This window comes from Tachypleus tridentatus, chromosome 3 (assembly GCF_004210375.1).
Source record: "Tachypleus tridentatus isolate NWPU-2018 chromosome 3, ASM421037v1, whole genome shotgun sequence".
NCBI lineage: Eukaryota > Metazoa > Arthropoda > Merostomata > Xiphosura > Limulidae > Tachypleus > Tachypleus tridentatus.
This window is the reverse complement of record NC_134827.1, coordinates 40505147-40518545: the sequence shown is the minus strand read 5'-3', so window position 1 is coordinate 40518545 and position 13399 is coordinate 40505147.

The window sequence follows — 13399 nt, the reverse complement described above, 5'->3', positions numbered from 1 at the left end:
TATTAAATAAAATTCTCTACCGCATTGTAAAATGGTTTTCAACCCAGGGTTAGATCTTAGTAACCAATCTTAGTAACACCTACAATGTGATATGATAAATAGCACAGTACAGTTTAAAATCATATTTTCTGGTTTATTATTGTGTGCTTATATTTAATTGAGTTTATCACTTAATACTTTATACTTCAAAGCTTGTGTTTAATGTTATTTATTTTCTTTTTTTTTCAGATCTTATTTGTTTTCAACAATGAGTGCAAGACAGTGCAAAAATGATCCAAACAGATTCTGTTACATATGTGGGGAATTAACTTTTGCTAAAGAAAAGCGCAGTATTACACGCCATATCAAGAAAATGTACAAGGCGTACTTCGTTTATGACTTAGGACCAGGACAAGTCATGGGCTCCTCATGTGTGTTGCCTTACATGTGTGAAGACATTGAGTGCCTGGTATGCAGGAAAAAATGTTCACATGAAGTTTGGTATGCCAATGATTTGGCGTGAGCAGAAAGATCACTCTAATGATTGCTATTTCTGTCAGCAAGACTTTACAGGCTGTACTACAGCAAAGAAACACATTGTTTACCCAAATTTGCAATCAGCAATGCGCCCAGTAGAGCACTCAGAAAATTTACCTGTGCCCAAACCTCCAGATCAAGAAATGCAGAGTTCCAGCAGTGCAGATAAACATTCCAGTGGTGAATATGTAGAGCCCAATCATCCAGAAAGCGAGAATAAACCAATACCATTTTCTCAAGAGGCTCTTAATGACTTGTGCAGGGATCTCTATTTGACCAAAGACAAAAGTGAGTTTCTGGCATCAAGGCTTCAAGAACGTAATCTTCTTGAGAAAGGAGTGAAGATAACACTGTACAGGAAACGTAGAGAGGATCTGCTTGCATTATTCACCATGAAGGATGACTTATGCTTTTGTAATGACATCACTGAACTTTTTTGAGCAACTGGAAATACCATATGATAACACCAACTGGCGACTCTGCATAGATGCATCCAAGGACAGCATCAAAGCTGTTCTGCTACACAATGGTAATACTCTGCCTTCTGTTCCCATAGCTTATAGCACAACCATGAAAGAATCATATGAAAATCTGAAAGCAATTCTAACAAGCATACAGTATGATGACCATAACTGGCATATTTATGCAGATTTCAAGGTTGTGGCCATGCTTACTGGCTTTCAGCTTGGCTATACTAAATTTTGCTGCTTCCTGTGCTTATGGAACTTCAGAGCAAGAACTGAACATTATGTACGCAAGGATTGGTTGATCCGAAATGAAATTGAGCAAGGAAAGCACAACATCATGCACAAACCACTTGTGAAAAGTGATAGAATTCTTTTACCACCTTTGCATATTAAACTTGGTTTGTTTAAGCAATTTGTGAAAGCCTTGGACAAGGAATCCTCCACATTTGCATATCTTGCAGAGAAGTTCCCTTCCTGAGTCAAGCTAAAATTAAAGAAGGTATCTTCACAGGTCCCCGAATTCGAAAATTTGTACTTGATGAAACCTTCATCACACATCTCAAGAGAAAAGAGAAGCTTGCCTTTGAGTCATTCAAGAAAGTTTGTGATAACTTTCTGGGGAACCATCGTTCAGAAGACTATGTGCAAGTTGTGAATGATCTGCTGAGTCATTATCATGATATTGGATGTAACATGTCTCTAAACGTTCATGTGCTCCACTCTCATTTGGATTTTTTTGCGGAAAATCTTGGTGATGTGAGTGATGAACATGGCGAGAGATTCCATCAGGATATTTCAGTGATGGAGCGACGATTTAAAGGAAAATGGAACCCTGGCATGTTGGCAGACTACTGCTGGGGTATAAAAAAAGAAGATCACACTCCACACAAGAGGCTTAGAAGAACAAAAGTTGTTTAAACTGACAGGTGTGTGTTTTTTAATTCATAACCAATAAATGTTTTGTTATACCAACTAAATTTTTGTTTTGTTTTTTGTAACTTTCAGTATTTGCAATGTTGTGTTCAATACGCGACATTTTGCAGTATATTATAAAACATATGGTTCATGGTACAGGAAAACGGTGCCTAATCTGGAGGAATAAAGGTCAGATTCAGAATCAGGACAATTTTGTGACCCAGAAACAAGTCTTACTTAACTTGTACTTTTTTTTAACCTGAAATTTGTTGCACAGTGATATTTTTGTTGTTGTTATTGTTGTTATCGAACCCGACATGTAGGTAGTAGCGTCGTATTTTAGACCTTTACATTGGCACCCAAACAAGAACCCTTTTCCATAAACGTTGAGCAGTAACATTGTATCAAGTAATTAATTCAATAATAATTTAAATTCAGTTAAATATAAATTAATTTGTATTAAAATATCAGTGTTACTATAAAAGTTAGTGAACCTAATGTGGCAAGTTTGAAGCAGTTTTTTATCAATATTGACTGAACAAGTGGAAATGCTAACACATTTGGTAGATAATCTACTGCCCCTCTACAGCGGTATGTCTTCGGATTTACAACACTAAAATCAGCGGTTCGATTCCCTCGGTGGGCTCAGCAGATAGCCCGATGTGGCTTTGCTATAATAAAACACGCAGATAATTTACTAACTATTACCTTGCTATAAAGGGGTAATTGGTCTTTGCTTATATAAAAAAAAAAAAAAAAAAAAGGTAAAGAAATGTAATTCATAAAGTTTGGGCCTGGCATGGCCAAGCGCGTAAGGCGTGCGACTCGTAATCCGAGGGTCGCGGGTTCGCGCCCGCGTCGCGCTAAACATGCTCGCCCTCTCAGCCGTGGGGGCGTATAATGTGACGGTCAATTCCACTATTCGTTGGTAAAAGAGTAGCCCAAGAGTTGGCGGTGGGTGGTGATGACTAGCTGCCTTCCCTCTAGTCTTACACTGCAAAATTAGGGACGGCTAGCACAGATAGCCCTCGAGTAGCTTTGTGCGAAATTCCAAAACAAACAAACAAACAATCATAAAGTTTACCCTCAAATACAACTGAGATTAAATGTTAAATGTTGCGCACGATTTCTATTTTTTTTAGATTTAAGGACAATATTCTTGTATTAAAGTCATCAACACTAGTCTATAAATTTAGTTGTACGTACTGTCAACAAGGCTGTATTGAATCTCTTAAAAGAAGATTTTTAACCAAGGTAAAATAACATGCGAATTTCAGATCCCCAACTAAATCGCATGTATTCGAATATGACCTAGGGCATCATTTCTCAATCTCTTAATACCAGTGTTCAGCTCGTTGTGTCAAACTTTTGTAAAATGACAATAAGAAAAACCAAAAATCGCAGTTCTTGTTGTATGCTAACGATTGGTAAAATGCAGTTATTCAATTCTGTAAATTATGTGCTGGTTTTTATAACATGTGAAAATAACACTATCATTTAGCATTTCAGAAATTCATCTCATTTCATTTAAATGAACTGAGAAGTTTCTAATTTCACTCAACATAGTCAGGAATCAGCAAATGATGGCTGATTTTGTTTGTCACAAGTAAACACATCTCAAGTGGATCAATTATCAAAAGCGCCCTCTACCCATAAAGCCAGGAGCAGATCTTAGAGATTTTAAAGATATAAATTCATTAGATTTTGTCGTCATCAAAGAAAAACGGAAACAAAAATAATAATGCCAAAATCTATATTACAGACTTCAGACTTTTTGGATTTTTGCTTTCTGAACATTCTTTTAAAATAGAAGTGATAAATGCAAAACAACGATATTTGGAGATTCCATTATCATAACTCCCCTGTAACATTACTAAATTTTATAATAAAAGTACGTTTTAAATATAAAGAGTAATAATAACTAAACTTTATTGCTTCGATAATCAAAACCCCGATTACAAATTTTTATTCTTCTGATGTTTGCTTGTTTTCAGCACAAATCAAAAGAACAGGCTCTCTGCCCACCGTGGGTAATCAAACCTCCCATTTTAACGTTATAAATCCGTATGTATACTTACTGCTGACCCATAAAAAACTCTTGTATTTTAGAAGCTATGAAACCGACTAAAGGTTTGCTGTGTATACACTAAATAAATGTGTTTGATTTGCATATATATAAGTGTAGAGAACTTAAAAGTTATCTACTTAGTTATATTTCTCTCATATAAGTATCTTAAACATTTTCTATGTACTTTTGAAAACCTTATATTTCATAACTGTATTTGGTTTTCATTCATGTTTGTTTTATTTAAAACTTGGAACTGCTTTGTAACTTCATGGTACACGTGAACATTATAAGTGCTATAATGTGGGGCATTGCAATATTAATATCATGCATTAAACATATTCTGAATATAATAGAGGGGAAACCCCTGATAACTGATTATTTATTTGTAATTTATTCTTCAGTTTCATCCACTTTATTAGAATGCTTTCTTGCTGTCAAAGCTAAGAGTACTGCTAAAAATATTAGCCAGTGATTAGCGCTTCTAGCCGATGTCCACAGTAAAAGTATTAAAAATAGACCATAAGTGTTGGAACAAAACAGACTGTACGGAACCAATTAAGTACTATATCTTTATTAATCTATTTTATCAAGTGTTCTTATTTGTTTGTTTTGAATTTTGCGCAAAGCTACTCGAGGGCTATCTGCGCTAGCCGTCCCTAATTTAGCAGTGTAAGACTAGAGGGAAGGCAGCTACTCATCACCACCCACCGCCAACTCTTTGGCTACTCTTTTACCAACGAATAGTGGGATTGACCGTCACATTATAACGCACCCACGGCTGAGAGGGCGAACATGTTTGCGACCCTCGGATTACGAGTCGATCGCCTTAACGCACTTGGCCATGCCAGGTCTCAATTGCTCTTATGATTTGACCTTCATAAGTTTTTACACAAATCAAAGATTCACTGAGTATATCCACCAGTTTTATGTATGATTGCTGTCTCTGGTCAGAATCACTTCACTTATGTATAAATACCAAAGAAATGCCCACCAACCCCAATAATATAAATATGCATTTAAAATTAATAAATTCTAAACAAAAGTCTTGTCTTAAGACTTTTTTACCAATATAAATAAGAAAGTAATGAAAATTTTCATTATATCTCAACTTTATTAGATAATTTACCGGGTTAATTATATTTTATAAACAGAAATAATTAAAAGTATATTTCAGTGGCAGCCTCTTCTTTTGTTTGTTTCTTTTCCAAGCCACATACTCAAGAATTTCCTTCAGCAGACTGACTTAACAGACAAAAGTAATACGTTTAATTCCCTCTACGTGCGACCTACCTGCCGACACCCTCTGAAACCTTAAGTCCTACGTTCCAACGAAGTCACGAGTAGCGTGACCATTGTTGTCTATAGTATAAAAAGAGAAGGAAAAGTGAGCAAATAAGAATGGTATTCTTCTGGGTGTAGCTCTTCAGAAACGTGGGAATAGCATTTATTATCAATGATGTCATATCTTTGATTAATCATTTCCATTCATAAAATGTTTCCATTATAATCCTCTTTTTTATGTGTTATCTGATCGCCTAAACCATCCTTAAAGTAAATGAGTTTCAGTTGGCGTTATTCTTCTGTTTAAAATTGCTGGTTGTCATTTTCAGTTCAATTGTATATCTGTGTGTAGGTGAAAGTCAACTTTATTATAAAACAAATAACGCACTACAATTAGTTTTAGAATACTCTGTTTTTCAAATAACCAAATTGCACAGATGTAACGAGAATGTTACAAAGCCTCGTTTTCAAGAAAAATATTGAACTGCCTTCATAAATTTGAAACTAAAGATATGTTCTTACAGAACAAATACAGGTTGTTCTGATAGGAATTTCAGTTCTACCAAATTTATGAATATTTAAAGATCGAGAAGCCACAGCCAATAACTCTCCATAATCCGTGATGACGAGAAAACCTACTTGTAGAGAAAATTATATACTTAAAAACGGCTGCTACTAGTGCTTTCTCTACCCGTAACAGCCGTTTTTAAATATATAATAACTTCATCTTTTACAGACCATACTAAAGTTGGAGGTTTTTTAGGTCTAGTGGTAATTGTGGTCATTACGTTTTGTTTGGATATTTCTAATAGCTCTTATTATGACAAAAACATGCCTCTTGTTACACTTGCTGAGTGTTTAAAACCACTCCGACCCCGTCCCTCCCTTTACGCCAAATTCATTTGTTATGGACAGTTCGTGATAACCTGTTCAGAGAGTTGCATGCATTTGTTCAGATTAATGGTTGTAGCTAAATCATCTATATTGATTTATTAATATTACGAAGATCTTAGATGCACTTTAAGCAAGGTTGCTTGTTGTTATTGTAAACTCAAGAAAAAACATTTGTCTGCAACCTTAATTTAAGTCCTTTCATTCAACACTTTTTGTATTTAAGACACAGATTCCAGAATTTAATACCTTTTTTTTTTTTTTTTTTTTGTCAGATTACAACACGTAACTTCGACAATTGGTTTCACTGAGGTAAGCGTATGTAAACCTAATGATTCGTTTTATATTAATAACTTGCACCTCTCTAACGATATAAATTTTACAAGTGACATTTGGCGAGAATAGTTTTAACAAGTCATTTTATTTAGTCATCACCGTCATAACCACATGCTCATATTTATGGTATTAAGTTACAGGGATTGGGACTACTTTGATACCTCTAGCCGACACGTATTCTCCTGTATGTGTTTTATTTATGTTACTAGGCCTAGTTTTGTTTCTTTCTTCGGCTAAAGATCTTGTGAAGTCAGTGTTATAAAGACGGCGAGAGGACTTTTAAAACTGCCTACTTTCTGTTGTTGTTTGTGTTAGAGATTATCTTCAATTTTCAGAATGTTCATACTTAATTATGTATCGCTATCAATGTTATCATTTCTTGCACATGCATTTAAAAAATGTACTAATTCACTTACGCATTACAGACAGTGTTATCAGGTGAAAAGCTTACACGATGATGAAACATAATTCCCTCATACGTTTATTTTTTAAAATGCTTCAAATGCCACGTTTTCCGATTCTTTATTCCAAGTCACGTCCACATGCCAACCTCATAACAATAACAACTTAGGCATTCCGGGCTTCCGCTCACATACCTGCGGGGTTCTGGTGAATAGGTATTCATCGTATCAGGTATCTATGCGCCCCCCCTACTTCAATTTGACAGATTGCGTGCCTGACAAGTGCAAAGTAAGCGGGTTAGAAACATTCCATGGTGCAGATTACGGTTTTGAATCCCAATTTCGATTTCGAAAAACCTCTGGCAAGCATCATCGTTACTTGTCGACTAAAATTTAGCCATACCAAACTTCAACGGACTTCGTTCAGTTACGTATTACTGAAATATGGTATAGGTTGGGGCATAATTCAACATTGTTTCGGTCCGATTCTCCAATAGGTAACTTAAACGTTTATATATGTTCCGTAGTATCAACTTGAGGGGGTAGGTCTTATACATTGACCAACCAGTTTACTCCAGTAACGTATTTCAAGTGGAAAGTATTTGCTTTACCTATTGCCCCCACCGCTAGTACAGCGGTATGTCTCGGATTTACAACGCTAAAATCAGGGGTTCGATTCCCCCTCGGTGGGCTGAGCAGATAGCCCTATGTGGCTTTGCTATAAGAAAAAACACAAACACACGCTTTACCTATTAGTAGGATCTGGCCCGGCCAGATGGGTTAAGGCGTTCGACTCGTAATCTGAAGGTCGCGGGTTCGAATCCCCCTCGCACCAAACATGCTTGCCCTTTCAGCTGTGGAGGCGTTATAACGTGACGATCAATCCCACTACTCGTTGGTAAAAGAGTAGCCCGAGAGTTGGCGATGGGTAGTGATAACTATCTGCCTTCCCTCTTGTCTTACACTGCTAAATTAGGAATGGCTAAGCGAGATAGCCCTCGTGTAGCTTTGCGCGAAATTCAAAACAAACAAACAAACAAACAAATCTATTAGTATATACCATGAATACATTAAAAAAGGAAAAGAAATCAGAATACATACAGTATTTGAAATAAATATGGAAACAGTTATACAGAGCAAATTACTTTAAGCAAACATACACAAACATAAGTACAACACATTATGGCAGAGAATATGTAAAGACAAACCAATACATTGTTCAGAATATTAATATATGGTGTGTGAATCATTTTTTTTATATACAGCTCAATATCGTACTTTCATGTTCCCGTATAGTTTACCAATAAAAGATTGTAGTGTTGTTCCAAATATTCTGTAACAATTTCCACAACGTGTGCAAGTTGTTTATTTAACTTTCTCAGCATGTACATGGTCCCAGTATGGCATCGTAAGTTTTCATATCAGGACTTTGTGAAGGCCACGACATATTTTTGAGTATTTTACCAGTCCCATGACGTTCCAAATTGGTTTTCACTAAATCGATTGTGTGCTCGAGAGGTCATTGTTATATTAAAAGACGAAACCCTGCCAATGTGTTCCTGAGGAAATATTACGGTGAACCAGGATCCACTTGATCTGTCAGTCAGTACTCAGAGTGACTTCAATTTTGCCTAAGTCCACCGCAGTTGTATCGAGCTATTCACGTGTCTTATTGTAGCTGTTTGTTTTGGATTTCGTGCAAAGCTACACGAGGGCTATCTACGCTAGCCGTTCCTAATTTAGCAGCAGTGTAAGACTAGAGGGAAGGCAGATAGCCATCATCAGCCACCGTCAACTCTTGGGCTACTCTTTTACCAACGAATAATGGGATTGACCATCACATTTTAACGCTCCCACGGCTGAAAAGAGAAGCACGTTTGGTGTGACAGGGATTCGAACTCGTAGCTGTTTGTACAACACTGAGTGTTACACAGTTCTTCCTGTCCGTTGACAATTGTGAAGCAGCTAAAACTTGAACTGGTTTGTAAACACGATTTTTATCGTGGTTTGAAAATCCCACTGTTCCATTTGTGCTGCCCATTTAAATCTGCTTCTTGTTTTTGTTGTGTTGTTTCTTTTCGACAAAGATTTCTGAGTAGCCCATCGAGACCGTTCTGGGCTAAAAGAAACGTTAATACCCTTACTTCAAACAAGGTAATTCGCAAGATCTCTTCTGGATTGTCACCTATCACACAAAGAACTCATGTGAGAAACTTTTCAGCACTTTTGGACAGTTAGAGTTTTCTTTCTCGACCACTTATATTGTTAACAGTACCAATTTCGGTAATACTCTTTAAGGTGTGATATATAGCACCGCACTAGGTGAGTGATTGTTTGTTTGATAGCTACACGAGGGCTATCTGCAATTGCTGTCCATAATTTAGCAGTTTAAGACTAGAGGGAAGGCAGCTAGTCATCACCACCCATCGCCAACTCTTTACCAACGAATAGTGGGATTGACTGTCACATTATAACGCCCCCACGGCTGAAGGGGAGCGAGCATGTTTGGCGACGACGGGATTGAACGCGCGACCCTCAGATTACAGAGTCGAACGCCTTAACCTCACTTGGCCATGCCGGACCTAGGTGAATGAGAAGTGAAGTTTGGCTGCGATCTATCAATAGCTGTTGCCTCGTTTAACAAAACGTTGGATTTTATACGCTTGCCCTTTGTAAGTTTGTTCCCAAGATGTCATATTTTTTATCATAAATTGCAAAGAATAAAAATCATAACACTTTCCATACTTATATAGATATTGTGTTGGTTTAACACTTTCATGTTGGTTACTTAACATCCAATCACACTGTGCCATGTCAACATAACACTGCGAAAGGTAATATTTCATTGTCACACAAAATACATTATTGTATCTTATGTAACTTGCATCATATATTCATCTTGTATTCTGTTTCCATAGTTATTTCCAACAATGTATTTTAACATTTTAAATTTAGTCTAGTTTTAGCCCTGGAACAATAGTATACTTAGATGTGTACACATTAATTACGGTGCAACGTAAGCAGAGGTTTAGTCCCATTTTATAAAATGACCGATAGGTGTAAATTCAGTGGTGATTTGTTACAAACGTGAATCATGGAGATAAGTATGATCAAGTTTGGCACCTGTATATATACAGGTTTCGAATAATTATGTCTAGAAATACATGTCACAGCAATTTCTGAGGAAGAAAATCCAGAGACTGTTAAATGGTTTAGAGTGAAATAACACAACAGTTAGAAAAAGGGAAATCTCCAATGTTTACAATGGAAGCGGGAAAACTCGTACGTCAGTGCCACACCTTGAGCAAGTCCTACCACTGCTGTCACCCACACAATGAGAACTATGTTTATGTAAAAAAAAGCTCACAAAAAAAACCACTGTGATAAAACAGGACCTATCTTCTGGTCCAGGTAGCAAGATAATAAACAAGAAGTTGGAGTTGATAAACGGCTCACTTAAAGGTCATCCGTTGTTAAGTTTTTACCCATACCTCAAAATAAGAGACTATTTTTATTTCAAATAAATTCGAAGAAGTTGTATTCACAACAAACGCATTCGACCCATACTCCAATGGGCTCTTACGCCTTTAACCTACTTAAACTTGGTAACAGAAACCGACATCCATACACAATGGAAGTTCTGTGGAAAGATGTGTCGTCTGGGAGTGACCGCGATGTTCTTCACGTATACGTGAGAAACTATATATATTCATGTCAAACTTGAAATAGAGGATTCTCTTAAAAAGTCGTTATCAAAGAAACTTAAAAATTCTTTCCTGGAAGTGTATGTTTTAAAATAACGTTTTTCTGTAGCAAGAGACTTTTATATTAGTTGTGAGGAATTATTATGATGTTTCTGAATTACAATGCCCGCCAGTGGCTCAACGGTATGTCTGCGGACTTACAACACTAAAAACCGGGTTTTGATACCCGTGGCGGGCATTGCACAGATAGCCATTGTCTAGCTTTGTGCTTAATTCAAAACAACAACTGAATTACAAAGTAGCATGAGTTATGACTTTTATACAATCAATAACTCATATTAGAGATATTGTCAGTGTTAAAATAACAAACTTTTTTTTTCTGGTTATCAGTGTCAGCTGGCATCCATGTATTAATATTGAAAATTACGTCTTTATATTTACCAGTTCCAGAAATGTCTCTTGTTGCATATTTCTTGAATTTATTTGAATGTTACAATTTATCAGGAAGTTAACAAAACTTTATGGCTTAAAGAAATGTTAGATGTGAGCTATTTCGAATACATTTACGGCGCACACCTAGGGAACCGATTTAACGATATTATGGAAACAACAACAACGGGGTATTGGACAACTAAAGTCATAAAAGAAATAAATTCATTTCAGTATTTGTTTGTTTTAGAGCGGAGCACCACATTTAACTATGTTCAGGCGGGGCATGGCCAGGTGGGTTCAGGCGTGCGCTTCGTAATCTGAGGGTCGCGGGTTCGCGCCCCAGTCGCGCCAAACATGCTCGCCCTCCCAGCCGTGGGGGCGTTATAATGTGACGATCAATCCCACTATTCGTTGGTAAAAGTGTAGCCCAAGAATTGGCGGTGGGTAGTGATGACTAGCTGCCTTCCCTCTAGTCTTACATTACACTGCTAAATTAGGGACGGCTAGCACAGATAGCCCTCGAGTAGCTTCGTGCGAAATTCAAAAACAAACTCTCTACTCGAATTTTAATTTTTGTAGCATTTATTCCTGATTTGCAATCTATGATTTCCATTTTAATATTTCATAGTGGTATTATTTCACTTTCGAAACCAAGTTAAAAAATAATTAATTGTCCGTATTTGTATTTCTGTACCAACACAGTTGTGTTTGGTTTATATTATGAATTCCGAAATAAATGTTACAACGTCAGAGGTTGTATTTTTTACTAGAACAGTTACTCAGGCTTCAGGTGAAAGTAACTCGATATTAGGATTATCGGCAATTATTTCCCGTACCATTTCTTTAAATTTGTACATATTGTCTTTTCAAATAGAATTGTAAAACGTATGGATTACTGACTTACTGACATAATTCAATAATAATTTTTTCTAAGGTATATTTCGTAGATTATATTATATTTTACAGTTTATTTGCATCAAACGTTTGAAGTTATAATTGATTTTCTAGTTGTACTGTTGTTTTTATCATATTCCCCTGGAGTTATTTTTCTGAACAGTTTCAGTAAAATTTATTAAAAAGAACAAACATATAAAAAAACAACAAAAAATATAACCATTTTAACAAAACTTAGATGATCTTAAAAAAATATTCTTATTGTTAAAAATTATATAATGTTACATAAACCTACTTGGTTTTTATCACAAATATTTTTTTTCTTTATTGAAAGTTTGAAATTATAACGCTTTTAATTAGGCTTACTTGTCCCAAGTAACAAATGTTTTATGAACATCACTGAAACTTTTAAGAGTTTTAACTCTTTTTACTAAGCCTAAATCAGAAATGTTTTATGAAAGCCACTGTCAGTTTTAAGGATTTCAACACATTTGATTAAGCCTGCTTGGCGTAAGACGGTACATATTGATGTTTTTAAAAGTTTTATTTCAAATAGTACATGTAAGTTACTGTGTTTTTTAGATTAATTTAATGTTTGAAATACTTGCGCCTTTTCAATATTCATTATTAATGAAGTGAAATTTTTCAAAGTATATGAACTGAGTATTTGCTACTGTTAGATATTTATAAAGTCCATTGGACGTGCTGTAAAAATATATATTATTACAAAGATTAGAAAATGAACGTTGAGGCGTTATGGTCCTACTGTCGTACAGTTTCATACTGAAGACTCAAACCACTGATAAGTTCATCTTCTATTCAAACGAAAAAGGCGCATTTGCAACTCAGCGTGACAAGTTGGCCATATTTTTAAAGTTTTACAATAACTATTATATAGAATAAGAGATAGCACGTGAATAAACATTTTTAGTAGCATTGTTGAACAATTTTCCTTTACAATATGCAATAAAACCTAAAGCACAGTATTGGTACCTTTATTTCAATGTAGTTTGTTCATTGCGCTATATATATTTTAAAATAATAAAGGCGTTCATACAATAATGTCGTTAATTAAAAGGCCATTAGTCCTAACGAGATAGTTCCTTACTCTTGGTTGTTTATCTGGTACCCACAAATTATAGGAAATGTTTGTTAACGCTTTCAGCAGTTATTCAAGAAACATTTATCAAAAACACCACATTTATTATACAAAGAATTGCGTTATAAGTAAATGAAAACAAGCATTGATGCAAGAACTCGTAAAAGAAACGGTATATTGTCTTAACTGAAAATACGTCACAGTAACTATGAGAATTCATTTTTCTAAAAGATTTAGGAATTATTATTTATTCCTATTTGTGCTCTGTTAAACTAGTAGTGCCAATCGACAGAAGATGGCGCTAATATATCGATCAACAAAGTTCATACATTATTCTTTTTTTTCCCTCGTCCATTGTGCTATATACCTAAGTTGGAGCATTGTTACCTCAAAAA